Source organism: Mustela nivalis (genome assembly GCF_964662115.1).
Source record: "Mustela nivalis genome assembly, chromosome: 6".
Lineage (NCBI taxonomy): Eukaryota > Metazoa > Chordata > Mammalia > Carnivora > Mustelidae > Mustela > Mustela nivalis.
In genome coordinates this window covers 41,292,255-41,317,999 of record NC_139025.1, presented here as the reverse complement: position 1 = coordinate 41,317,999, position 25,745 = coordinate 41,292,255, and the positions used below count along the sequence as shown (strand labels likewise).

General features: G+C 41.6%; 1 long non-coding RNA gene across 1 annotated transcript; it reads right to left on the bottom strand.

Annotated features, from left to right (window-relative positions):
- Nucleotides 1–22,403: 22,403 nt before the first annotated feature.
- Nucleotides 22,404–25,431, bottom strand: LOC309867527. The gene is made up of 3 exons (XR_014313224.1): nt 25,347–25,431; nt 25,119–25,214; nt 22,404–22,662 (listed from the first exon to the last, which is right to left on the bottom strand). It is a non-coding gene; the product is annotated as an uncharacterized lncRNA (long non-coding RNA).
- Between the last annotated feature and the right edge of the window lie 314 nt (nt 25,432–25,745).

Below are 25,745 nucleotides of genomic sequence, written 5' to 3'. Positions count from 1 at the left end.
TGTTACAATCCGCACTTTCAATGTAATCATCTAAATGAATTTTTTTCTTTTTTCTTTTGTCAAGAAGTGTAATAACATCATCATTTCAAAGGGATGTATAATGTTTTGTTGGGGGGGGATGTGGAAGGGTTGATTTTCAGTGATAGGAAATATGTTTGCATTGCTTCTTTTTATCAGGAATTTAGGAGAACTGCTAACTCACAGGAGCTGAGAGGGAGCAGAAGGCTTGAAAGAAGGTCATCAGAGAAGGTTAGTTTCACACTTGCCTGAGGGTGAGGGAGTGAATCTAATACCTGGACAACTGGTTGCTCCCCAAGGAGGCCGTCTGGGGAGGTGGCGGTTGGCGGCCGGGATCACAACTGCCCCTTGCCTGGGGCTCCTGTCGGAAGCCGCCTGAGCCCAGGTGAGAGCCTCTCTGGAGGCAGATGGCGCTGGGAGAAGTCGCATCAGGCCAGCTGGTGTTCTGTAAACAGCTCTCCTGTGCTGAATCCTTGTCTTTGTTGGGGGGTAAGAGCTCTGCCAGATTGGGTGTAGATTTGTAACTTCTTTGACTGCTACCTCATTCCTCAGTTACCTCAGCCCCTTATTCCCCAGTTGCTCACATTCGGCTACCAATAGCTGGCGTGCGTTGAAGGCAATTACTTCATGAGCTAGGTATGTGCAAGCGCTTAAGCCTTCCCACTCAGGAGCCTTTAGAAATAAAACTCAGATTAGGTAACAGCTAGGGTGGGATAATCAAGGACATTTTTTAACAGTGACATAATAACTTTTCTCAGTTATTTCCTATTGTTTGAAGGGGATCATTATCTCTCTGTGAAACCACATCTGACATTGAGGCTGAAGTGAATTGCTGAAACACTTGGTCCTTACCTCTGAATGGTAAAAGCCCACCTGCCTTCATCTAATGGGTTTTGCACCATCAGGACACCGAATGGATGCTGGGTACTGGCAGGCTGCCTTGATGTTGTGCATTAAAGGTACATATCTTATAACGTAAGAACTACACCTGATACAGATTCTGCTCCACAAGAGCAAACTTGTTCTTTCTAGAAGATAAATGACCTCAGGGATCATTGGCTTTTTAAGTGTTATAAATTTTTGTGACATTATGAAAGAAATGGGGGCTACAATAAATCACTTAGTATTATATTTCCATTTTCTGGATAACGGATTGGGTGTAACGTCCCCAGCAAATGTGAGCAGACTACAGAGGAGGGTCTAGAAATAGGATAGGATACAAAATATGTACAACAGAATTGCCCAAGAAAGTCGTGTTACCTCTCCTCTGATATGACTGGTTATCGAAATATAAGGTAAACGCTCAGGGAAATTTATCTATTTATTTAAAGATTTTATTTATTTATTTGACAGACAGAGATCACAAGTAGGCAGAGAGGCAGGCAGAGAGAAGTGGGGGAAGCAGGCTCCCCGCTCAGCAGAGAGCCCGATGCAGGGCTCGATCCCAGGAGCCCCGGATCATGATCTGAGCTGAAAGTAGAGGCTTTAACCCACTGAGCCCCCCAGGCGCCCCAGATTGATGGGAAATTTAATGAAAATAAAACCTGGTTAAGTTTTTCCTAAATAGGAATTTGAAAAGGTAAAAGTAGCCAGGATAGCAGGGACTCAGGTTAGGGGAAGTAAATGAAGACGAAAACAGAAGAATTCAGAGGACATTCAGGAAACATTGGAACTTGAGGGGAATGAGAGAAAGAAAGGAAGGGAGGAAGGGAAATCATTACAGATACCATTCTTATGTAGTGTAGAAATAAAAATATGTGTCAAAATGCTAAAAATGGTTTTTCGGTTAGGAAAACTGGAGTTTCAGTAGGATTCACATGTTAAGTGAAATTCTGCATATTCAGAAGGATCAGTTTGACTCTTTTTTGATAAGACAGAAAACTGCCGCATGTTTCTAGGGAACAGCCTTTTTAAGGCGTATTGCCTAGAAGCTATTCCTTCTGTTAGTAGTCATGAAGTTAAAATAAGTACCTTCTGGGGCGCCTGGGTGGCTCAGTGGGTTAAGCCACTGCCTTCGGCTCAGGTCATGGTCTCAGGGTCCTAGGATCGAGCCCCGCATCGGGCTCTCTGCTCAGCAGGGAGCCTGCTTCCTCCTCTCTCTCTGCCTGCCTCTCTGCCTGCTTGTCATCTCTCTCTGTCAAGTAAATAAATAAAATCTTTAAAAAAAAAAAATAAGTACCTTCTTAGAAGGAAACTGAGATCAGACACTTAAGAGAAGTCTTGTAATTTGGCCGTCAAGGTTCTGGGCCACTGTGCTGGTGTTGAGAGAAACAAACTCTGAAAACAGTTGAGGAAACAGAGCTAGGGGATCATAAAACACTCAGCTAAAGGTTACACTGCTAAATATTGGCATAGCAAATTCCTTCATGATTTAGATACTGCTGCGGAATTCAGTGACTCTGGGGTAAGTTGTAGATGATTCAGCAGAAGTCAAGTGAACAGACAGTATTAGGGCTTTATGGTTAGATGTACTTCATATTTTTCTCAGCTTCTGTGAAATGTTGGCACTGGAATAGATGGTTGGAACCCTAGCAAAGGCTGGGGAAGAGGTCATGGCTGTGCAGGTGGGCATGTTAAGTTGGCTGTTATTAGTGAAGATAATATTGGATCAGTCATCTAGGTAGAGTCAGCCAGGAGCCTCAAATCTGCAGGAGTCATGAAGCTGAAGTGGTGGGAGGTCAAAGATGGAAGAGGGAATTTCTAGGACATAGTCTCCAGACAGGGTCAGTAGCCAAATGTTTTGATATTTTGCTGTTAAGAACTTCTTTCTGCCTTGCTCTGTACTTGGGTCTTGCCAGCCTTTAAGCAGCTGTATTTGGGAGCAGCTGTTAAACACAGAATATTGTATTTGTGAGAAAAAGTTTGCAAGTCTCAAAATAGTGGAGCCAACCTAAGCAAAAGAAGAGACAGGGTGTTTGGGATAGACTAGAAGCAAAGCCTGGAAGGCTGTTGGGACTTTCCATATCTAGTCTTTGTTCCTCTTTTATCTCTGCTTGGTCTGTTGGGAAACAAGCTTATTCTAATCAGCACTGTCTGCACACCCCTGGGGCCTTGTGTCCAGGCCTGCACTCTGCTTAGGAGGAGGCAGCATGATTGTCCAAAGGACTACTATAGGTGTGAAGCAAGAGCTAAAAATGGGTAGGCCTGATGCCAAAGGGCTGGGGCTAAATCACTGAGAAAAAGTCTGCAATTGGGCATAAAACAGTCTTAAGCACATGGGAGATTAGTAGTGTGAGAAGGTGGGGATGGCCTGACTGTCCCTTGTCATCACTAAGGTTAAACCATGAGGGACCAGAGCTGGGTCACAGCAGAAAGGATTCAGGCTGGATGAAAAGTGGTAGGTGGTGGCAGTGGAGAGTGCAGGCATCTTGATGGCTCTGGGGAGCAAGTGGAGGTCTCTCCTGTAGCTATTTTGACAAACAGGTGATTCTTGTCTCTCTGGAATGATGTTTGCTCTGTCTTCAGGCAGGGTGGTGGCCTGGAAGGGCCCGTCAGTCCTTCTTAATTTGCAGGACAGATTGTTGGTTTGGTCAGAGAAGTTCTGGTTTTTTTCTGGCCGGTGTCTGAAGGGACTTCATAAGCTCTTTGGCATTTTTCTTAGGGTTACAACCATATTGTGCCATTAAGTAATTGTCTACCTTCTGTTCCTTAGTCTCACGTTTCAGTGTCTAGCTGACAAAGTACATGTATGTTAGACTTGCAGGTTTGGGACATGTGTTGTTGTTTATTTAGAAAATGATTAAATAATACGATGTCCAGGCCGTTTTTTGCCTTCAGATCATCTGGTGGCTGTTTCACAGATATGAGACTAAAATGCTTATTTTGTTTTCAATCAAATGATTTAATTTTTCAAATTAAATTAAAAAAATTTCATAATTATATGCCTTCCAATTGCAAAAGAAAGTAATGAACATTTCCTTCCCTCAATTGCTTTAAAGTCAACATTTACTTTGTTCAGATACACATGATTTAAGCACTCTGCTCAGCTCACAGTGTGACGGTAGAAGGGAGAAAGGAGTATCTTATAAGGAAGTCCTCAAAATCAGCTCTAAATGCTGGCTGTCTTATGTATTCAATGGAGACCTTCAGATGATAGCAAAAAATCAGTTGAAACTTTCATCTAATACTTATCAGGAAAAATGGCTTCACATGTTTCCCAGCCAAATGCACCGTGGCAGAAAAATTATCCTGAAAGAGCAGGAGTGTTGTTAGGGGTTACTTAGTGCCTAGAGAGTCCTTGGAGTATAACTCAGCCTCCCATTTTGATTCCTTTCCCAGGCACATTCATCTCAGTTGCAAGTCCCCGTCTAGGTTGGTGGTGTCTCTGACCAGCTGGAAGTAGTTTAATGGTGAACAGGATTCTTTTCTAATGGAATGAAGCTGTCACCAAAAATAAGGCCTCTGAATAGCAATAAACAATGTCTGTATCTGATAATTACACACAAAATTTGTATGCGCCACACATTTTGACACTAACAGACTGTTTTGCTTCCAGATGGATGTCAATTTAAATCACCCTATGATGCCTTCTCTCCCATACCACCGACTTCCCCTCTATCATGGTCCTTAATGACTCAGATTTCATATGGAATTTCAAATTTCATCTGGAACAGTTATGGCCCCAACTGTCATATTTACTGGGCGGTTTTGTTTTATTTCTCTGTATTGGGTAGGTTTGGGTGAAATTACAAAGACTTATGTTCAGAGGTATGTTAGCATTCCACAGCATCCTTCGCTCAGGGGAGAGGTATTTTTGAAGGAAGTGTGCGGACTGAACCCACCAAATGCCCAGATGGTCAGTCAGATGACCATGCACAGGCAGCCTGGGCTACAGCAAATGGCTTGTGTGGTCCAGGAGCCTATACTGGGTGCAGAGGGAATAGAGGATGGGAAGGTATCTTATCTTTGAGATGGGCAGGCAGTGAGAGGCCAGGGAAAAGCCAACGGCATGGTGAGGCTGGCAGCTGTAGAATTCAGTTGTTCTTTTTGGATGAATGGCTGATGTTGGCCTTGGAGACTGGGCTGCTGTTTAGAGCGATGTCTGCCCATGCCGGTCTTCACTCCGGTTTTCCCAGAAGTCCTTTTAGAAATGTGGGTACTGGGGCACCTGGGTGGCTCAGTGGGTTAAAGCCTCTGCCTTCAGCTTGGGTCATGATCTCAGGGTCCCCGGATCGAGCCCTGCAGTGGGCTCTCTTCTCTTCTCGGTGGGGAGGCTGCTTCCTCCCCCGCCGCCTCTCTGCCTACTTGTGATCTCTCTCTGTCAAATAAATAAATAAATTCTTAAAAAAAAAAAGAAAGAAAGAAAGAAAGAAAGAAATGTGGGTACTCTCATTAGGCAGGGCATTTCCTCCTAATTTCAGATTATCCCCAACCACTAGTCTTGAAACCGTTGTTTCTCTTGTTTTTCTTATGATAACATTCTTTATCCCATTACCAGTGGTTTCTGACTTATAATGATTCAATTTATGCTTTTTTAACCTTACGATGGTGTCAAAGTGATAAACATTCAGTAGAAACTGAATTTTGAATTTTGAATTTGGAGCTTCTCCTGGTCTAGAGATACGTGGCACCATACTCTCTTGTGATGCTGGGCAGCCACAGTGAACTGTTCTGCTGTCAGCTACACAATCACGAGGGTCAACAACTAGTAAATAGACTAACAACCATTCTGCACCATACTGTGATCTATTCAAGTTTTGGTCATAGAGTAGGCTTTGTGGTAGCTATTTGTTCAGAGCACATGTAAGGTGGGCTAAGCTACCATGTTTGGTAGGTTATGTATATTAAATGCAATTTTTAAAAATTTTATTTATTTATTTCAGAGCGAGAGAGAGAGCATGAGAGGGGAGAAAGTCAGAAGGAGAAGCAGACTCCCCATGGAGCTTGGAGCCTGATGTAGGACTTGATCCCAGTACTCCGGGATCATGACCTGAGCTGAAGGTAGTCGCTCAACCAACTGAGCCACCCAGGTGCCCTAAATGCATTTTCAACTTAGGAAATTTTGAACTTACAATAGGTCTATTGGGAAATAACCCTATCATAAGACAGGGAAGATTTGTATGACATTGTTTTTGCAAGGCAAAACCTGAATTCCAGGTCTCTAGTTTTTCTCCAGCCCTATAGCCCTTGGGGGGCAAGGCCATTCTAGGGTTACTTAGATACTCTTCCTCTCCCTTATCATGTTTTGTCTTTGCTTTCAGTTAGTTGGGCACCCCAAATCTAAGAGTCTTTTTAATGCCTGTCCTGTGTAAAGCAAGCCTATTGGGTTATGCATCTATGTGATTTGTCCACATTCGTTGAGGGAAAATCATACGTGTTCACTTAGACAAAGAGAGCCTGTCTCACCACATTATACTTCAGATGGCACATACTCCCTTAATTGGTTAAAAGTAGAATGAAGGTGATTAATCTACTTGGTAAACATTTTTACAACAAATAGAAATGCACATTTTTTGGTGTCTCTTTTAACAGGGAAAAGGTGGCAGGTGCCATGTGGCCATTGAAACAATAGTACTTTTCCTGAGTCCCCTGGTGAGGGTAGACAGTGTCCATGCCCTGCCCTTAAACTGTGCTATGCTGTTTGTGTCTGCTGTCAACTCTAAGCCCTGAGGACACAGAGTGGAGTAGGAGTGGGGGTGGGTGAGTGGAAGTGATTGGCAAAATCCTGAAGTAGATATGCTTAACTTTAATCTCTTCCTGATGTCTGTTTTTAGATTTGCTAAAGAAAGAAGCTTTGAGAGTGAGAACAATGATAGAACATCTCATTAAAGAGGTGTTGGCTTCAGGAAAGCCAAGGGTTTGTTCCTAAAGGTAGGGGCGGTGTATTTTCAAGGCATGTAGAGGCATGTGAGGAGTGAGCCAGGGAGCCCAGAGCAAAGCAAAATGAAATAGAGTGGATTGTGAGAATTCGCAGCAATTTGACTGACCCCTGCTGCCTGACTTCTGGTTCTTAGCACAGTGTGGACTCACCTTCTAAGGAGTTGATAGTATGGGCTCCCAGTTTGGAGCTGGCGGGGGAGAGGGTTGGCCAGAAGAGGAGTCAGGGAAAGTCAACACCCCAAGTTCTGGAATAAGTAGAAGGCATCCTTGCCACCCTGCATAGTGACAGCTGAAAATCACAAGGGAGACTTCTGTTTGGGTGTCACGACATTTCCTGTCACAGCTCCATATTCTGGCAGGCTCTTGGAGAGGAGATTTGTGTGACAGCCTTACCTTTCAGCATGTGTCAACCACACCACTTAGATTGGAGGAGGTAAGGAGGAGGAGAGAGAAGAGAGCTGGCCCCTGCTTCCTAGACACCCTCTTCTCCCGGAGTCGGGACCAGGTTACAGAGGTCACCAGTCATGCCATAACATCCTGAGGGTAAGGTGGAATGCCTCTTTCCTAATCCCTTCGAATGTGGCCTTTGCCTGGGTTGTTAAAGAAAGGATGTTTATCTCACCTGGACCTTCATGTACTCACATCCAAACCTCTTTCCCAACTCCCTGGGCAGAGACACCTGCCACAATTAGAATCCCAACATCCTCATGGGGAGCTCTTGATTCTTTAATTATGCGGGAAAACACTCTCACTCTCTCCTCTTTTAAAAATGATAAATGACTTTGCAACAGCAGACACAACCGTGTCTTTTCAGGATTGTTTAGGAGATTTGGAGGTAGAAATATGATGGATTGGATTTGAATTCGCTTAGCTCTGACTAAGATAAATTGTCACTAAAATCATAAGGTTGCATATTTTCACAATCAAGCCCATTGCACTTTGAAACTAGCTATCCTTTATAGGCTTTTTGTCAGCAACAGGAAAGGAATAGGATAATAATTATTATCAGATTAGAGGAATATCATTAAAAGCACTAAGGCAGTGGCTTTGCCTCGCTGAAATATTTTGTTAGGAGCTTGTCTCTCCCCTGCACCAGGAAGAGCAAGAAAACCATTGGTGCCTGTGACCGCCATGATAATGAAATGAACACGTAACTGTTGTAGCAAGTACCATGTTGTTCCACAATAAATTGGAAGTGACTTACGTCACATTACGTAAAAACAAAACAAAACAACCAAAAACCATTTTAAATTTATTTTTATATACTCAGATAAATCCAATGGGCTTGCTATGTGTAACATTTCCCCAAAGATTATGTATTTATAATTACATTTTTGCATAGGCCACCTCTGAAATAATACATACAAAACCTGGTAAGTTTGGTTGCCTCTCTGTTGGGGAACTGGATGATCTGGGGAGTAGGTTATAATTTAATAGTTTAAAAACAACTCATGAAAATATTACCTATGAAAATGAAAATTTAAAAAATCTTCTTAAAGGGTTCCTTTACACACCATGTGAGCTGGCATGTTTTTTGGTTAATGTGTATCATCAACCTATACTATATAGTCACCCGTCCTGGCTCGTGTTGGAAACAGGTACAAAGGGATAGCGGAGAGGTTGCAAAGGGGTAACAGAAAGGCAGATCTATCAGGCTAATACTCCCTGGAAGGTCTGTGATTGTGTTTGGTTAGAGAGTGCTAACTGATGTTAATTTAAACATGAATTTAAGATCAACCGTCTCTTATTATTTATCATATAAATACGCTATGTGTTTAGAGAAGGGCATTTAGAAATGTGAGAAATAGAGGAAGTCACCCATAATCTAGCTACTCAGTTCATTGTTGTTAGCCTTTCAAAATATATCCACGCATATCTGTAAGGGCCCCATTTCTATGCTTCTCTGTTTCTCTGTATGGCTGTATCTGTGTGTGTGGGCATATGTGATGCTGCCAATAAAATTCCTTCCAAGGGCCAGGCAGATAAATGTGTGAAATCAGCTCAGTATAAGGCAAATTGGAGAATGACAAGGCTTATGCTAAACCCAAGTGTTTACACTTAGCCTAAAGATATTCACAGTTTCAGTAACATGGGGCTGAATGTAACAATCTGGAGGCTGGATGTAGCTTGTGGGCCACAGTTTGCTACATAGGAGGTAATCAGGGGTATTATTTTCTTCCCTGTCCTCTCAGAAATATTCTGTGTGTGTCCATGTTTTATATGTCCACAAATTCATAAATCCATTCTTTCTCCCACTTCTTTATTAAGCGAGTGATAGCATGCCAGTTGCAATTTTAACTCAGTTGAACATTTTGGTTGACAGTTTGTTGTCCTGTCTGCACTTACACTTGCTACCTCTCTTCAGATCATCTTCTAGGTTCTTCTTGGTCCTCCTCAAAGAGCATAGGAGTTCTTCCTTACTACAGTATGTTAGTTGGCCAATCTTTTTTTTTTTCTTTTTAATTGAAGTTTAGTTGACATACGATGTCATATTAGTTTCAGGTATACAACGATGATTCAGCAATTCTATACATTATACAATTACACTACTTTTTTAGTGAAAAAATATTTTCACTTTAAACCTTATGCAACTCCTTACTCTCTTCACTTTAAACCTTAAACCATATCGAATTCCTTTTACCTTCTTGCCCCTGCCTTGTTAGCATTTTTGTCACTTATCAGTTATGATTATCTTCAGATTCTTTTTTTAAAAAAGATTTTATTTATTTATTTGACAGAACAGAGATATATATATATATATATTGCACACAAGCAGGGGGAACAGCAGGCAGAGGGAGAGGGAGGAAGAGGGAGAGGGAGAAACAGGCTCCCTGGAACCTAATGCTGGTCTTCATCCCAGGATCCTGGGATCATGACCTGAACTGAAGGCAGACAGGCAGACGCTTAACCACGGGAGCCACCCAGGTGCCCCATCTTCAGATTCTATTAACATTTTTTATGCATGCTGAAAGCATCACAGGACATGTTGAATAGGACTAAGCCTGAGTTTGACCCTTGGGTCACCCTATTAGACTCAGCCACCTTCCCCAAATTGAGTATTATGTCATTCATCATTTTACAATATAAATGCTCTTACCAACAGCTTTTAGCTGTAAGGAGCTGCTTTCACTACCTACCACCTGCTACCAACCCCCATCTAACAATGTAACAAATTGAGTGAAGACTCTTGCTCAACTAATAAGATTATTAGGCACGAGTTTGTTGACACACATTGGCAGCTTTCTCTGAGAGCTTTTAAAAAAAATTGCTTGGCTGCATATAGTTGGTATAAAGTAGCATGGTCTTCCAAAGTACTTAGAGTGAACAAAGTGAGGTGAAAACAACCGAGTTCTATCTTGATTTGACTTTAACTGTCACACCTTGATTTCTTCACTGACCAAACAAGGTTATTGATATCCATTCCAGTATGTTATTGGAATGAAGTTACAAAACCAGTGCACAAGCAACCTTATTAATTTTTTAAAAAGATTTTATTTATTTATTTGACAGAGATGGTGAGAGAGGGAATACAAGCAGGGGTGTGGGAGAGGAAGGAGCACACTTCTTGCTGAGTAGGGAGCTTGATGTGGGGCTCGATCCTAGGACCTTGGGATCGAGACCTGAGCCAAAGGCAGATGCTTAACAACTGAGCCCCCCATGCGCCCCCACAAGCAACCTTATTAAATCCTATATGAATCGATCCTTTTCAATCCACCCTGTTTAACAATCAATTGAGAAAATGGGGTAGCAGTTGATTTATACTTACGCTCTTTAAAATTGCAGTTTCCCCTCGACCATTCTTTTTTTTTTTTTTAAGATTTTATTTATTTGACAGAGAGATCACAGTAGGAGAGAGGAAGGGAAGAGATCACAGAGAGAGAGGAAGGGAAGCAGGCCCCCTGCTGAGCGGAGAGCCGGATGTGGGACTCGATCCCAGGACCCTGAGATCATGACCTGAGCCAAAGGCAGCGGCTTAACCCACTGAGCCACTCAGGTGCCCCTCCCCTCGACCATTCTACTTTCTTTCAGCTTCTCCTCTGTACTCCTTATTCAGCAGGTGACTTTGATTCTGACCTCTACAAGGCTCCTGGTGAAGGTTTCTTCAGTGTCCCTCTTCTCTGCCTCCCAGATTCTCACTTTCAATCTTTCTCTTGCTGTTGCACGGAAGATGGTGGGTTCAGCTCTCCATTCTTGCATACCTCTCCACCTATGTATGGACTGCACGGTCTCTCAGCTCCTCCCTGGCTTTGCTCTGCTCTTCTAGGGCATACTTTTTCCTCCTTCTCTACAGTTTCCTTCTCCTCTCTTACATGCATGCTCATGGATCTTTTTCTAGAGTCCTTCCCTTAGTGCAGCTTTCCATAAAGGCTGCCACTCAGCTCACCTTCCTCCGTCTCCCCTATATCCACTCCATCTCCACTTATCCACTCCTTTCCCTTTATTCCCACTCACTTTGGACTTAGCTTTTTGTAGTCCAATCCCTCTCAACTATCCTGCTGAATCCAGTGCCCCGAAGCCCACATTCTAATACTCACATTTGCTTGTTTTTCCTCCATTCTCATCTTTCTTGAATTTCTTACATCATTTAACACTACTGGTAATAAAACATAATTCCAGTTCCATTACTACCTTCCCAATAAAGACTGATTTCTCTTTTTCCTGCTCCTTAAATTTGAGTGTTTTCCAAGGTCTGTTCACAAATCTTAGTGGTCTTATCACTTCACACGACTTACTGTGGATAATCCCCAAATACCCAGGTCATATTCTAATAGCAGTCCCAAATTCCAGACCTTCATACACACCTGCTGGAAGAGCATCTCCACTCGAAGGTATGATGAAACCATTTGAGTTCACCATTTCAGAGTTCAGTTCATCATCTCCTTAAAGCTAGTCTGTACACATGATTTCTCTATTTTTTGTTCTGATGTTTTTTTTTTCCTACAAATTGAGTTACTTCTAAAGCTGCAAAATAAACTAAGCCATAGACCTCTAGGCTGGTGAGGAATTAGGTAGAAAGCAAATCAGGAAAAATATTAGAGTAGTAGTGAAATTAACACAAACCATAGGAGAAAACCAGCTGGGGAACAGGAAATTAACATCACGCATTTTGCTTATTGTAGAGTCAGAAGACCAGGACCACTTGACATGCTAGTGTTTGTATTTCTAGTTTTTTATCAAGGCTTCTGACCAGCAGATACAAACCTGGTCCCTCTCTGCAGTGACTCATTGTTTAAAAATTGCTATGTGATAACAGTATCTCTTTAGACTTTCTAATTCCTTATACTCAGATTTTAAGTTTATACATCCTTCATTTTTTCTATCACTATAAAATATTTTAAACATACAGAATATAAATAATAGATACTTCCTTACCTTTAAACTTTTTTGTTATGTTAGCTTCAGCTATTCATAAAACATTTCATTTTGAAATAATTTTAGATTTAAAAAATTGCAAAAAATAGAGTCTGCATAAACTCTTTACTGAGATTCCTCAAATGTATTCACACTTTACATAACCACAGTACCAAGAAGCTTTCAATGTTGATACATTCCATTACTTGGCGAAGGAGATGTTTTCCAGGTTTTTTCAACTGTGAAGTTAGTCTTCTGCTCTTTGTAATTAGTAAATATTAGTAACTATCTTGTGGAGAAATACACTGAGACTTTGAACATAACTTGTTTCTCATCATATCTTTACTTACTCATTTTAGCATCCATTGGTGATTCTTGCATGTAACAATTACTACTTTGGTGTTTGCCAACTGATGATTTTTCTCTTTTCATCATGCCTCTCTCCCACTTACTTGTTTATTAACATCAGTATGCACTCATGGAATTTGCTGTATTCTGTAAGTTATAATCCATTACTGTCATTATTTTGTCACTCAAAATGTCCTAGATTTGGCCTTTGGTAATTCCTTCCAGATGACTTCTACATCCTTTCTACAGGCCCCATCTTTGTTGGGTACTTCTTTACTTTCTGTTACCACAAGGTGTTCTTACAATTTCTCTACTCCATCCATAGAGCATTTCTCTGTCTCTCCATAGAACATTTTTTTTCTCTTTTTAAAAATAACAAAACATCATGGAAATCCCCTATCCTTGTGACCTTGTGAGCCCTTTATTTATTTTTTAAAAAGATTTATTTATTTTAGAGAGAGAGGAAGAGAGAGAGAGAGGGTGCATATGCAGTAGTTAGGGGTGGACAGAGGAAGAGGAAGGGAGAATCTTAAGCAGACTTCATGCTGAACACAGAGCCTGATATCAGGACCCTGAGATCACGACCGGAGCCAAAACTAGGAGTTGGATGCTTAACCAACTGTGCTACCCATGTGGCTTCTCTGTGAACACTTTCTTATTCAATTTTCCTCATTTCCTTCAGCAGATGTTTTTATTCTCCTGATGTCAGACATATCAACCCTATATACATTCTGTTCCATAACTTTATATATTAACTACATGCTTATTTATCCATAAATAATAGCATTATGTACATTTTCTGTAACACTAGATAAATGAAATAAATTGCAAATATACATAACAAGACATTTACAAAGTCATGTTGGTACATGTGGCCGAAAAGCTCATTCATTTTGTTTTTATTTTGTTTATTATGAGTCAAAAATTTTTTTGAGTACAGTTGACACACGGTGTTGCATTAGTTTTTGGTGTACAACATAGCGATTCAACATCTCTGTATGTTATGCTGTGCTTATGTAGCTCCCATTGGTCACCATACAATGTAGATCATTTATTTTAACTTCTGTATAATATCTCACTATAAGATTATACCAAATTTATTTACCTTTTCATTATTGCGTAGACATTTTGATTGCAACCCAATTTTTGCTATTATAAATATATTCTTGCAAGCTGTCAGCTTGAACTATTATGTTAGAGTTTCCCTGAATTATATACTTCAAACGGTAATTTGCTAGACCTTAGTGTATGCATGTCTTCAGCCTCATTAGATCTTCTCTCCGACGCACTTGTTTTTATTTATATTGCAGCCAGCCGCATGTGTCACCAAACCCCTGGTATTGTCAGTCATTTAGATTTTTGCCCGTGTTAAGAGTGACATGATCTTTGTTGTTTTTATCAGCATTTCCCTGATTATTAATGAGGCTGAGCATCTTTTAATGCTCACTGGCCATTTCTCTCTTACGAGACTAACATGCTGCCTACTGCACTAAGCAGGCACTCCATTTCTCTCTTATAAACTGTAATCTTGGGCCCGTTTTTCTTTTGGAGTGTTGCTCTCTTGTTGATCTGCAGTTTTCTAAAATAAGTTTCAGCTACTGGCACTTTCCTGACTATCTGTGATGCAAGTACTTCTCTCAGTGAATGACTTGTTTTCTCATTGCTCAAAATGTCTTTTCATCCTGATTTCAATTCAGTCTTCCAAGTGGGTTTCCTAATTGGACATGTTAATGAAGTGGCCTTTGGCATACTACTCATAAATCATTTCTTTTATCTGAATTTGTTCACCAGGAGTTTGAAAAACTGGATGGGTTTAAAATATATATTTGGACTCAAGGATCAGAAACTCACTCTGGGATGTTTAAAAAAAAAAAAAGAAAGAAATCAAAAAGTAACTTTGATCCTTTCACAACTAAGATGTAGCCTTCATCTGTTTCTTTGTAATAGAATCTGCGGCTGAGAAGGAGGTTCTTTGATATCTGTAATATCCAATTTAAAATTCACTGAATTCTGGAAATAAAGTACTAGAAGGAATCTCAGGGACCATCTGGTTCAACCCTCTCATTTTACAGGAAATAGAGTCTCAGGGAGATGAAATAAAATATTTAGTGTTGAGATCTAGTTTCTTTTCCCCCAAAGATTTCAATTTTTAAATGGATGGATTTAGCTGTTCGTTCTGCCAGGGGAATGGGACTCTCTCAATTTAACTTGGGCACACATAATCTCTTATAAGTTTCCCTCTTTTGAGGTATAAGGACCCCATTCCCATTTATTATCACTCTTGGAATGGAGTATAAGTCCTGGTCAAATGCTTTGGACACATAGAATTCATATTTCCCTGAACCTAATGGGTACTATAAATCAGTCTGCAGAATGGATGGGAGACTTCCGTTTTCTCTCTTCTTCTTTTTTTAAAAATCAAGATTCATTTCCCTTCTCTAGGGAGAGAATACAATAATATTCTTTCTTGGATTTAGGAAGCCTCAGTTAGAAATAAATCTCTCCAAATGGTTAGGTGAGAGTCCCTTGAGCAAGACTAAAAGGCTTCAATATTTTTACCCCACTTATTTTTCTTATGCATGGTCCACATTTAAATGGCCTAAAAGTTTATTTTGGTAAAATCAGTTTTCTTTTCTAAATAAAGTGCTAAATGAGGGGTTATGTTTGTAGTTAGAGTCATTTTTTATTCATTCATGAATCTAGGTTAAGATGTATCAAAAGGGCTTTGAGAAAAAGCAGAGTAAAGGACTAAACCACTAGGAATGGGAACCCTAGTAATGATCATTGATCAGAACTGCCCACTGTTGTTAAATCATCCCGGGATTTCCCTGAAGCTACCATCTGTAGTAATTATCAGATTTCTCTGGATCCTCTCTTTAAAAAAACAGATCTCCACAAATAACTCAGCATGGCTATGAATCAGGTGGTTAGTTCCTAGAGGACAATGGCTCTTGTCACCTTTGTTGTCTCTAGTGCTGTCCGATTTGACAATGATGGTGATAGAAATAAAAATAAAATAATTATGCTTACTATATGCCAGGCATTGTTCTAAATATTTCATGTGCATTATTAACTCATTTAATCCTCACAAGTCTAGGAGTTAAGTTCATATTATTATCTCCATTTTATACATAGAGGCATGGAGAGGTTAGGTAATTCATCCTGAGTCATACTGTTTATCAGTCAGGGTCCAAACAGAGCACAGAAGACACATGAGAATAGTTAAGTTGGAGGGTTTGTTTACAAAATGGGCTAACTCGGGAGAAGAGAGACATATGTGAAGCCAGTTGGACCTTGGACAGAGCCATGAACTCTGGACAGGGGCACTGTTAGCCCATGCTGGAAATGAGCCAAGGGACTAAGCACCCTGATCTCTTTCACCTCCCTCCAATGGGCTCCTGCCAAGAGGCTTCAGGGGTAGATTTGGGTAGAACGTCATTAAAAGTTCAAGTGTTCTGAAGACTGTTGAAGTCACAAGGTCCAGCATCAGGGCAAAGAACAGGGTCCTTCTGGTAAACACCACATAGTAAGGAACAGAGCTAGGATTTGAGACCAGGCAGTCTAACTCCAAAATCCATATTTCTAGCCACTGTGCTGTATAGTGCCTTGTGGATTGAGGAGGCATGAGAATACATAGTGACTAGCATATAATGGGAATGTATAACACATCTAAGAGGCAGTGACTGGTTCAGTAAAACCCTGGACAGGTTCATATGCAGCTGCAGTTTGTCCAGATGGCAAAAGAACCAAAATTACCATGTTGATTTCATTACTTATTTATGTGTATGTTCCTCGCTTGATCCAGAAAGACTTAAAAGGGGTTGAACTCATCTTCCTCTCTATCTTTAATCATATACTGATTTTTTTGCTTTTTAGTTTGAGCAAAAATCTACCAATTTCTCTCTAATTGTGTATGCTCTCTTATAGGTATATTTTCTTGTTGATTAGTCCAAAATAATTGGATTACAGTTGATCTATAATTAAAAGTTGCTAAGGGAGGGGTGCCTGCGTGGCTCAGTGGGTTAAAGCCTCTGTCTTCAGCTCAGGTCATGATTCCGGGGTCCTGGTCCTGGGATCGAGCCTGTATCGGGCTCTCTGCTCAGTAGGGAGCCTGCTTCCTCCTCTCTCTCTCTCTCTCTCTCTCTCTGCCTGCTTCTCTGCCTACTTGTGATCTCTGTCTGTCAAATAAAAAAAAAAAAAAGTTGCTGAGAGTTACACTGTTCCTTTTTAGTTTCTAATTTCGGGAGAACCAGATTTTCTTGACTCAGTTAACTTCAGGAATCAACCATCACTAGAGTAAAATATTTTTATGTTATCGTTTTCAACTTAGTTTCTGTTTTCTATCATGGAAAAATCCGGAGGCACTGTGTGATAGTTTAGGAGTAGAAAAGCTGGCATAAGGGATTTTGGGTTCTGCATGGAAAGTCATTGAGGCAGGAGTGGAGGGTGAGTTCCATCCTGACAAAGTGCCTAAGGGCAGATTTCACATCGGAGTCTTCATCAGGGAAGAAACAGTTTTAAGGGCAGAGAAAAGAAAATAGCATTAGGAGGAGGATGCTGAGTGCTGTTTTAGAAAGATCCATCTGCCTTTGATATTCTTTTTGAAACTTTGGGAGTTGAAAAAATGCCAGTGGGAATAAGAATTCTGATTCCACTAAGATTATACAGGTTGCAATTTATTCTGAAGTTTCAAGAGCAGAGTAATGTAAGAAAGGCAGTAACACCACTCTCCAGCTTTCATTGTGCGTCCCGTCAGCATTTCCCCAGCTGCTCCACCTGGAACTCAAAACCCCAGGGACTCAGGACAGATAGCTCTCTTTAAATAAAAGAACTCATTATGGGAGAAAAGAATAGCTAAGGTGCTATACTTCAAGACCTTTCCTCTCAACTGGAGAAACACAAAGCAGAGTATTGAAGTGTGATTCACTCTCCTTTTTTGAGGTGTGAGTTACATTAAATTGCCAAAGAATGAGGAGAAATGTTTCAGTGTCCTGAGGCGCAAAGCCGTTTGGAGTCTGAGAAGCATGATTCCGTGAAACTGTCACCAGGGATGGTTTTGAAAACTGAGTGTGTTCGGTGGGTGGTGATGCCCTGTCAATAACGTCTGGCTCCTGGTGGCTGGGACAGAGTAAGAAAAGGAAAAAGTAAAGAAAAAAAAAAAAAAAAAAAGGAAAAGTCTGAAATGAACAGGTATTGCCTGGTTTGGCAGAAAGCTTCTTTATTGAACTTAAATACGGAAGGAAACACCTCAGCCCTGGAGTTGATTCCAACTTAGCCCCTGTGTTTTCTCCGGTAGCTAGAGACATTGCCCATCTTCTCCGCACTTGGGAGATGATTCATCAATTGTACCCCACCAGCAACCCTCAACTTCATTCTGAGCCTTGTGACCAGGCTCTGCTGGGCTGGCCTTACTCTTTAGCCCCTGAAAGGCCTGAGCATCGCTAGGACATAGAGCAGAAAGGGGGTCAGGGCCTTGGATAGAGCAGAATTCCTGCCCCACCACCACATGGTGTTTCAGCTTCACTCTTTAGGAATTAATGGTGTGTGTTATTTGTACTCCAAACTGTAGAGATTGCTTCTTGTTTATAGAGCATATAATCTCCACTCCCTTAGAAGATTGTCTGTTTATAAAATTGTTTGTGAAAAATATTACGGATAGTCAGACATGTTATTCCTGTACCAGATGACTTGAACACCAGGTGGGGGCAAAACATTGGGTGAGCTCATTTTTAATATATATTTTTTAAAGTAAAAAACTATAGGACATAGTACGGGAATACAATCCTTTATAATACTGCTGTCTTTGCGGACATTTATTTGACATTTCATTGAAAAACTTCCAGGCTTCTCTTGAAAAGGTTTTTGCCAGCCTTGAATTTTTCCAGCCAACATTTGTAGGGAGCTGCTTGGTGTCTCCTGGCACAGATTCCCAAGGCAGACATCACAAGGAGTATAGTTCTACTTGGTCAAGTCGCTTAAGTCATTAAGTGAGTTTGGTGGGGATACCCAGATTGAAATAATGCTCTGCCTTATGATTTGGGGCTGAGCAGCAGAGCAGAATCAGAACTGGACTCAAGGAGAAGCTTGTATACTTTCAACTCTACTGCTCTTTTCCTTGAAATCATTGGATCAAAGAGAAAGCTGGAGTACTAAAGTTTAGGGACAATGGGACTGGAGTACTAAAGTTTAGGGACAAGTGAGTTACACAACTGCACACTGTCCTGGGGAAAATGAAAACACCAACAGTTGTTCTGACCAACTGAGAGAAAGTTGCTTTTTCCATCACTTAGAAGAGAGTGGGTTTGAGCCCCGTAGCTCCTTCCTTTGTTTCTTAAAGATGAGAAGACAAGTTGTAATCTCTTTTGAGGATGCCAGGAGGCTCTATCTCTGGACTTTAAACAGAAGTTCTCATAAAGTAGATCATTCCCCCCAACACAGTCATAGGGACACTTTCTCTTCTATAAAGTAGAGATCTCATAAAAGATTGTAGGAGAGAAAGTGAGAAGTCAAGAATAGGGTTGCTGAGGCAGTCTGTTCATCGCCAGTACCTTGTGGAATGCTTGACCCATGCTAGTCCCAGTTTAGTGGGCATTCATAGGTCCTCTGTGTCAGGCAGTGTGAAGACTATAAAATCCTTGCCCTCAAGACACAAGTTTTTGCTTTTTGGAGACCAGAAGTCACTCGTGCTACAGTTTGGTGATAATTAGATTCAGTTAAATTCAAAGTATTTTTTTTAGAGATCTTGCTAGGAGCTGTACCTAGCTGCATGCTTGTACCCTTCAGGTATGTACCAGAAATTATAAGATCAACATCTAAGTGTCTAAATCAGGAATAGAAAATATGTGGCATGCATACTACTAACACACAACACTCCTTGCCTGTGGCAGACACCCTATCTATTGCATCGCTTTTCCTACCAAACCCAGAGGCATTCTTGGTAACTTCGTCAACATGGGACTTCAGACAATTGATAAGATTAGCTCCTGGGGCAAATCCAGAGTCATCCTTGGTCCAGGAAGTCAACTTAAGAACTCCAACTTTTCATAACCATAGATATATATTAAATACTTCTGGTTTTGTCCATTTAAGAGTCACTTACTATAGACATTTTGCCGTTGGACCCTTTTGCTCAAGAGGTTCCATTCTTTTTGAATTAGGGGCAGAGGGTGCAGTAGAAGGCTGTTGACCTTTAGGCTAAGATGCCTCTGCGACTGAGTCAATTATTTAATGCTTCCTGACCTCACTCTTAATCATCCACAAAATCAGGAGTAGTTAAATGTGTCTGGTCATTGTCATTTAAGGAAAGGTCAATAATGTGTTATCTGTATTTGTTGGGTGATTAACAACTGTACAGCACTCTATTTAGTATTTCTTTTTCTTTTTCTTTCTTTCTTTTTTTTTTTTTAAAGATTTTACTTGTTTATTTGACAGAGAGACACAGTGAGAGAGAGGGAACACAAGCAGGGGGAGTGGGAGAGGGAGAAGCAGGGAGTCCGATGTGGGGCTCAATCCCAGGACCTCGGGATCATGACCTGAGCCGAAGGCAGACGCTTAACAACTGAGCCACCCAGGCGCCCCTTTGTTTAGTTTTTCAGAAGTGATTTAAAGGGATGCTTGGGTGGTTCAGTCAGTTAAACATCTGACTCTTGGTTTCGGCTCAGGTCATGATCTCAGGTCATGGGATTGGGCCCTGCATAGGACTCTGGGGTGAATGTGGAGCCTGCCTAAGATTCTCTCTCTCCCTCTACCCCTCCTCACAGCCCTCTGCCTATGAACATGCTCTCAATCTCTCTCTCAAAAAAAATTTTTTTTTAGAAAGTTTTGCCTCAGTTTGCCAATTCTTGGTTAGAATTTTCTTTCTTTCTTTTTTTTTTTTTTAAAGATTTTATTTATTTATTTGACAGAGAGAGATCACAAGTAGGCAGAGAGGCAGGCAGAGAGAGAGGAAGGGAAGCAGGCTCCCTGCTGAGCAGAGAGGCTGATGCGGGGCTCGATCCCAGGACCCTGAGATCATGACCTGAGCCGAAGGCAGTGGCTTAACACACTGAGCCACCCAGGTGCCCCTTGATTAGAATTTTCTGTCCCAGTAGTCTTATTAAGTTCCATTTAAAATCTAACCACAATCCAGGGTTCATATTATGTTTTAATTCTTACATTGATTGCATATAGCTTTGGCAACACGGCTCTATTTGTTTGAAGGTTGTACCCCTTTCTCTTCACTGGCATTTAGCAGAGTTTTTAGAATCTAGTCATTCCACACTCAAGAAATGAGAAGTGAGCTCAGCTCCCGTTAGCTGAATGCATTCTGAGCTTTACCTGTTGATCTGTTTTTCAGGTTAGCTTTTATATTTTTAAAGTCAGAGACTTGTTGGCCTGCTACTTTCATGTTTTAGCATGGATGTGAATTCTAGGGTCCTGTGAGATAAAAAAGAATAATTTTGATCTCCATTTTGGTGCCTGTAGCCTTTTTCTGAGATACTGTTTTGATAAATTCCCAGGGGTATTGAGGATCATGGTTTGTAATTAAGCAAAGTTAGTTTTAGAAATAGCATTTCACATTTCTTTAGGTGGTGTTTACAGTGTATAATTCTTAATCAATTACTTAAATGGGAAGTAGCCAGTAAATCCTGTTAAAGTTTTACACATCATTCCTGGGTCAGGAGGAAAGTCAAGGTCTCTGACTCAAGAGAGGTGTTTAGGGACCCCTGGGTGGCTCAGTTGGTTGGACGACTGCCTTCAGCTCAGGTCATGATCCCGGAGTCCCAGGATCGAGTCCCACATCGGGCTCTCAGCTCCATGGGGAGTCTGCTTCTCCCTCTGACTTTCTCCTTGCTCATGCTCTCTCTCACTATCTCTCTCTCAAATAAACAAATAAAATCTTAAAAAAAAAAAAAAGAGAGAGGTCTTTAGCTGTCATTTGGGTTATGTCTAATCAATAATAAAAGCACACTATTAATACATATACAGTCAGGTATGAATGTCAGACATTTACTGAGCAATTATCGCTAGGAATCATGCCACTTCCTAGGGATATAAAGTTTTGCAGAGCATGGCTTCTGCCTTTGAAAGGCTAAGTCTCTCTGGACATGTGGAGCCTGCATGCGGACAGGGGTGCATGAGGGGTGTATTTCAGTTAGTAGAAGCTTGTATCGTCTGGGTTCAGAGAGGTTTCTTGTTCTGAGGTCTTGGAGAAGGAGTCATGAAAGTTGAGGGGCCTTTTAGGCAAGTGGGATACTTGTAGATGAAGGAAGAAAAGTGTTCCTTCAGTAGAGCTGGGTGAGGCATTCCAGTGTTCTGAGGGACAACAAGGGAATGTGTTTGCCTGGAGTCAGGGTTCATGTAGGGTGTCATAGGAAAGGAAGTGGGAGAAACAGACTGGGGCCAGGCCTTAGATGCCTTTGACTTCTAGCCATGGCCTTTGGAACTTCTGATTATGGACAGCCTCTGATGATAGTTTGAGGTGGCATTTTATAAAAGATTTTATTTATTTATTTGACAGAGAGAGAGAGATCACAAATAGGCAGAGAGACAGACAGAGAGAGATAAGGAGAAGCAGGCTCCCTGCTGAGCAGAGAGCCCTATGCGGGACTCGATCCCAGGCCCCTGGGATCATGACCTGAGCCGAAGGTAGAGGCTTAACCCACTGAGCCACCCAGACATCCCAAGGTGGCATTTTAGAAAGAGTAAATCTATCCATGTTGTGTGAAGGAACTGGAGAGGTGGAAAGACTAGAAGCAGGGGAAATAGTTAAGAGACAGCTACAATTTTATTTGCAAGATTAAAAAAATATTTTTTGAATCTAAGGACAGAGAAATAAATTAAATGTCACTAAGCAGCTTGGATGAAGAAAATGCCAGAATTACCACTATAAAAAGTTTTCTTTTTGATTTACTACTTGTGAAAAATAAAGGTTGGAGTTGGACTGTGGTGGACCTGTAGAGCCACAGGTCATCTCTGGTTGCCAGTGGGTTTTGGCATTGAGAGGTGTTCCCATTTGCTTGAAGGTGCCGTGAGACCCTGGTGGGCTCTTGAGTGACTTGGTGTGCTGTGTCCCTCGCTGTACTCTCCGTTCTGCAGAGCGTATCCCCAGGTGGGCTTGTGTACTTGACAGTCTTCCTTGTATAACTGAAAGCCATTAGAGAGAAAAGTAGATAAACAACAGAATCACCAGAGGCAAAAATGAAAGAAGAGAATAAGGAAATGATCTCCAGGAAAGAAGTTACGAAACACCCCCCTCCCCAGGTGAGAGAAGCTTTTATATATAAAAGTATATAATGTGTCAAGGCCCTTGTGTTGCAAGAGGCAAGGAAAGAGCCAAATCTGGCCAGCTTGGTGAAAGGATGTAAGATAAGGATTCAAGGGAAAAGTGAGGAAGACAGGAGTGATTCTGATATAGTTAGTCCTGGTTCATTGACTCAACAAAAGTTAACAAGCTCCCTCTGAGGAAAACTAAGCAGTTGGGATGTTTGGGTTAAGGGAATAGCATTTGCAAAGGCATAAATGTGCAAACAAGCAAGGTGCTGGTAGACAGTTCAAATGTTCGGGAATTGCTAGAGCAAATGAAAGTTACACAGAACTTCTGGCAGCCTACCAAAGTGTAGAATTTGGCCAGAATAGTGTTTTGTGTTCTAAATTTGTACTATTTGTTAAGGCTGCTCTTAGAGGGCTTGACACAAAAGTATCTGTTTCATAAGACACCATCACAAAACTTAGTGGTATAAAATTTAGTCATTATTTTAGTAACTCTCACGGTTCTAGGAAGTGATTGGGCTCAGCTAGAGATTCTCATCCAGGGTCTTTCATGTGATTGCAGTCCCCAGGCGGCTGGGATTAGAGTTGAAATTGAAAGCATCTCACCCACATATCTTGTGGTCCATCGGACTTTAGCAGGGGCTATTAGCTAGAACGATGCACACGATGTCTCCATGTGGCCTGAGCTGCTTCAGAGCATGGCTATTGGGTTCCCATAGCATGTGTTACAGAGACAGGAAGAGAGGAAGCTCCCAATTTTTTAAAGCTTGGGCCTAAATGTAGACAGGACATCACATCCACTATGTTCTGTTGGTCAAAGTAGTGTATGAGCTGAATTGTCCTCCTTCCCATTCATATGTTGAAGACCCAATCCCCAGTACTTCAGAATGGGAGTCTTTTGGAGATAGAGTCTTTAAAGAGGTAATTAAATTAAAATGGGGTTATCAGGGTCAAACTTGATCCAATATGACTGGTGCCCTTATAAGGACACCAAACACGTACACCTGTAGTGAACTGAGGGGTGACACGGCAAAAAGTTGGTCATCTGCAAGCTGAGGAAGAGGCCTCAGAACTGCTGACACCTCCGTCTTAGACGTGAGCCTTCGGAACTCTGAGAATATACATTTCCTTGGTTTAAGCCACCTGGTCTGTGGTATTGTGTTATAGGAACCTGGCTGCATGGATACACCACTGAAAGGCTTTGGGTTGTACGGTGAAAAGTGGTGACTCTCCATCTCTCTCTCTTTGCAGACACTCACCCATCTGTCTGTCTCTCTAGTGGCAGTGTGAAGGTCATGCTGAAGGTTAGAGGCCACAGGCAAGGAGTCTAGCTCAGTAGTTTTTGCAGTGGTCAGGTGAGTGGGCAGGTGAAGAACAGCATATTGGGAATGGGAGAAGCAGACAGACAAAGCAGGTGTGAGATTCTAAGATGTAAAATTGGCAGTATTTGGTAATGGGATATTTGCTGTGGAGGATTCCTCAGAGGGAAAGGCCAATGAATGCCAGGTGCAGAGGGATGGAATCCTATGGAGGGGGAGGATTTGATTGGCAACATTCAAGAGCACCTTTTTCCCTGATAGAGATTTATAATGGCATGAAGTAACTCAAGATGCATATGGCTGTGTCTGGGAACTTACAGCCCCTTACTTTGCCTTCTTTCTAGGCAGGGTGGGCTATGGCTCTGTCTTGTGAAGGGAGGGATGATGGGCAAAGCACATCCTTCCCTTTTTCAGATAGCCTTCTGCCAAGGGGACTCCGAGCACACCCACACCACACCTGGGGTGCACCAGCCTACAAAAGTATTTCTTGTCCAGATTGGCTGTGCTCTGGCCCCACAGATATGTCCAGAATCAGGCACACAGATGAAGCCTTCTGTGGCTCACTGCCATTGCCACCAAACCCGTCCTGAGGGTCTCAGCATAGCTGTCTTCTCAATGCCCTGGCTGACTTTGTTCCCATGGGAACCTGATAATAAGGCACCACTACAAAATAGCTATGAGGGTAAAACAATATGTGTGGGACAATATTTGACCAGTGAAAAATAGATTAATTTGGAATCTGTGATCATCTCTAATAGGAGTTAAAGCTGACATTTTCTTTAGGAATATCAAGAAAAAAGTGGGAGGGAGGATAACCAACTGAGGAGAATAAATGAGATACCAAGATTACCTCCTCCAGGAAAGGAAGTATTTTCTAGCAACTTTAAAGAAGTCATTTGCATATAAACAAAGCCCTTTCCTGCTGAGGCCAGCGTGGCTCAAGCTGCCATTTTAGAGTTAATTGTGAAATCTTTTTTCTTCTTTACCTAATGCACCGCTCCTCCACTTTACCTCTTTTGCTTCCATGCCAACTGCACTTGGATTTAAGAAAATCACATTTCCTCAGCCACAGACTTTCTTAATTTAGCAGGTCCTCTTTCTCAAATCCTGGAACACCAATGAGAGAGGAGAGAGAGAAAAAAAAAAAAAAACCGGATGAAAAGAATTTACAACATTTTAAGTCCAAATGAATGTCACTGGATCTGCCCTCCTACCATCCCCACCTACTTTGATTCCTACTTGCTTCAGGAAGCCCTGAGAGGGATGCGGTGCTCTGGGCTTCCACGGAGCACGCTGAATGCGTCACAGCCAGCCAGAGGGGTTGTCTTCCCAAATTGTATCTCTGGCAAGCTGTAAACCCGCTGTGTCTTACACGGCAACTGTGTCAGGAATTCCCCCCTGAAAGGCTGCACAGAGATGGTGTATTTTGATTAAAGGGGGAAAAAAAAGTCTGGATAGTTTCACTTAAGATTACAACACCTCCCTACTCATGTTATTCACATCCACAATGCCACCACTGTTTTCTTTCCTTGATCCTTAGGTTCCGGGTCTGGCACTTCCATTCTAAAGTTCGAATGTGAACACAATGACTTCTGAATCACCACTCTGGGCACAAAGAGCTCTTAAACTCTCACCGTG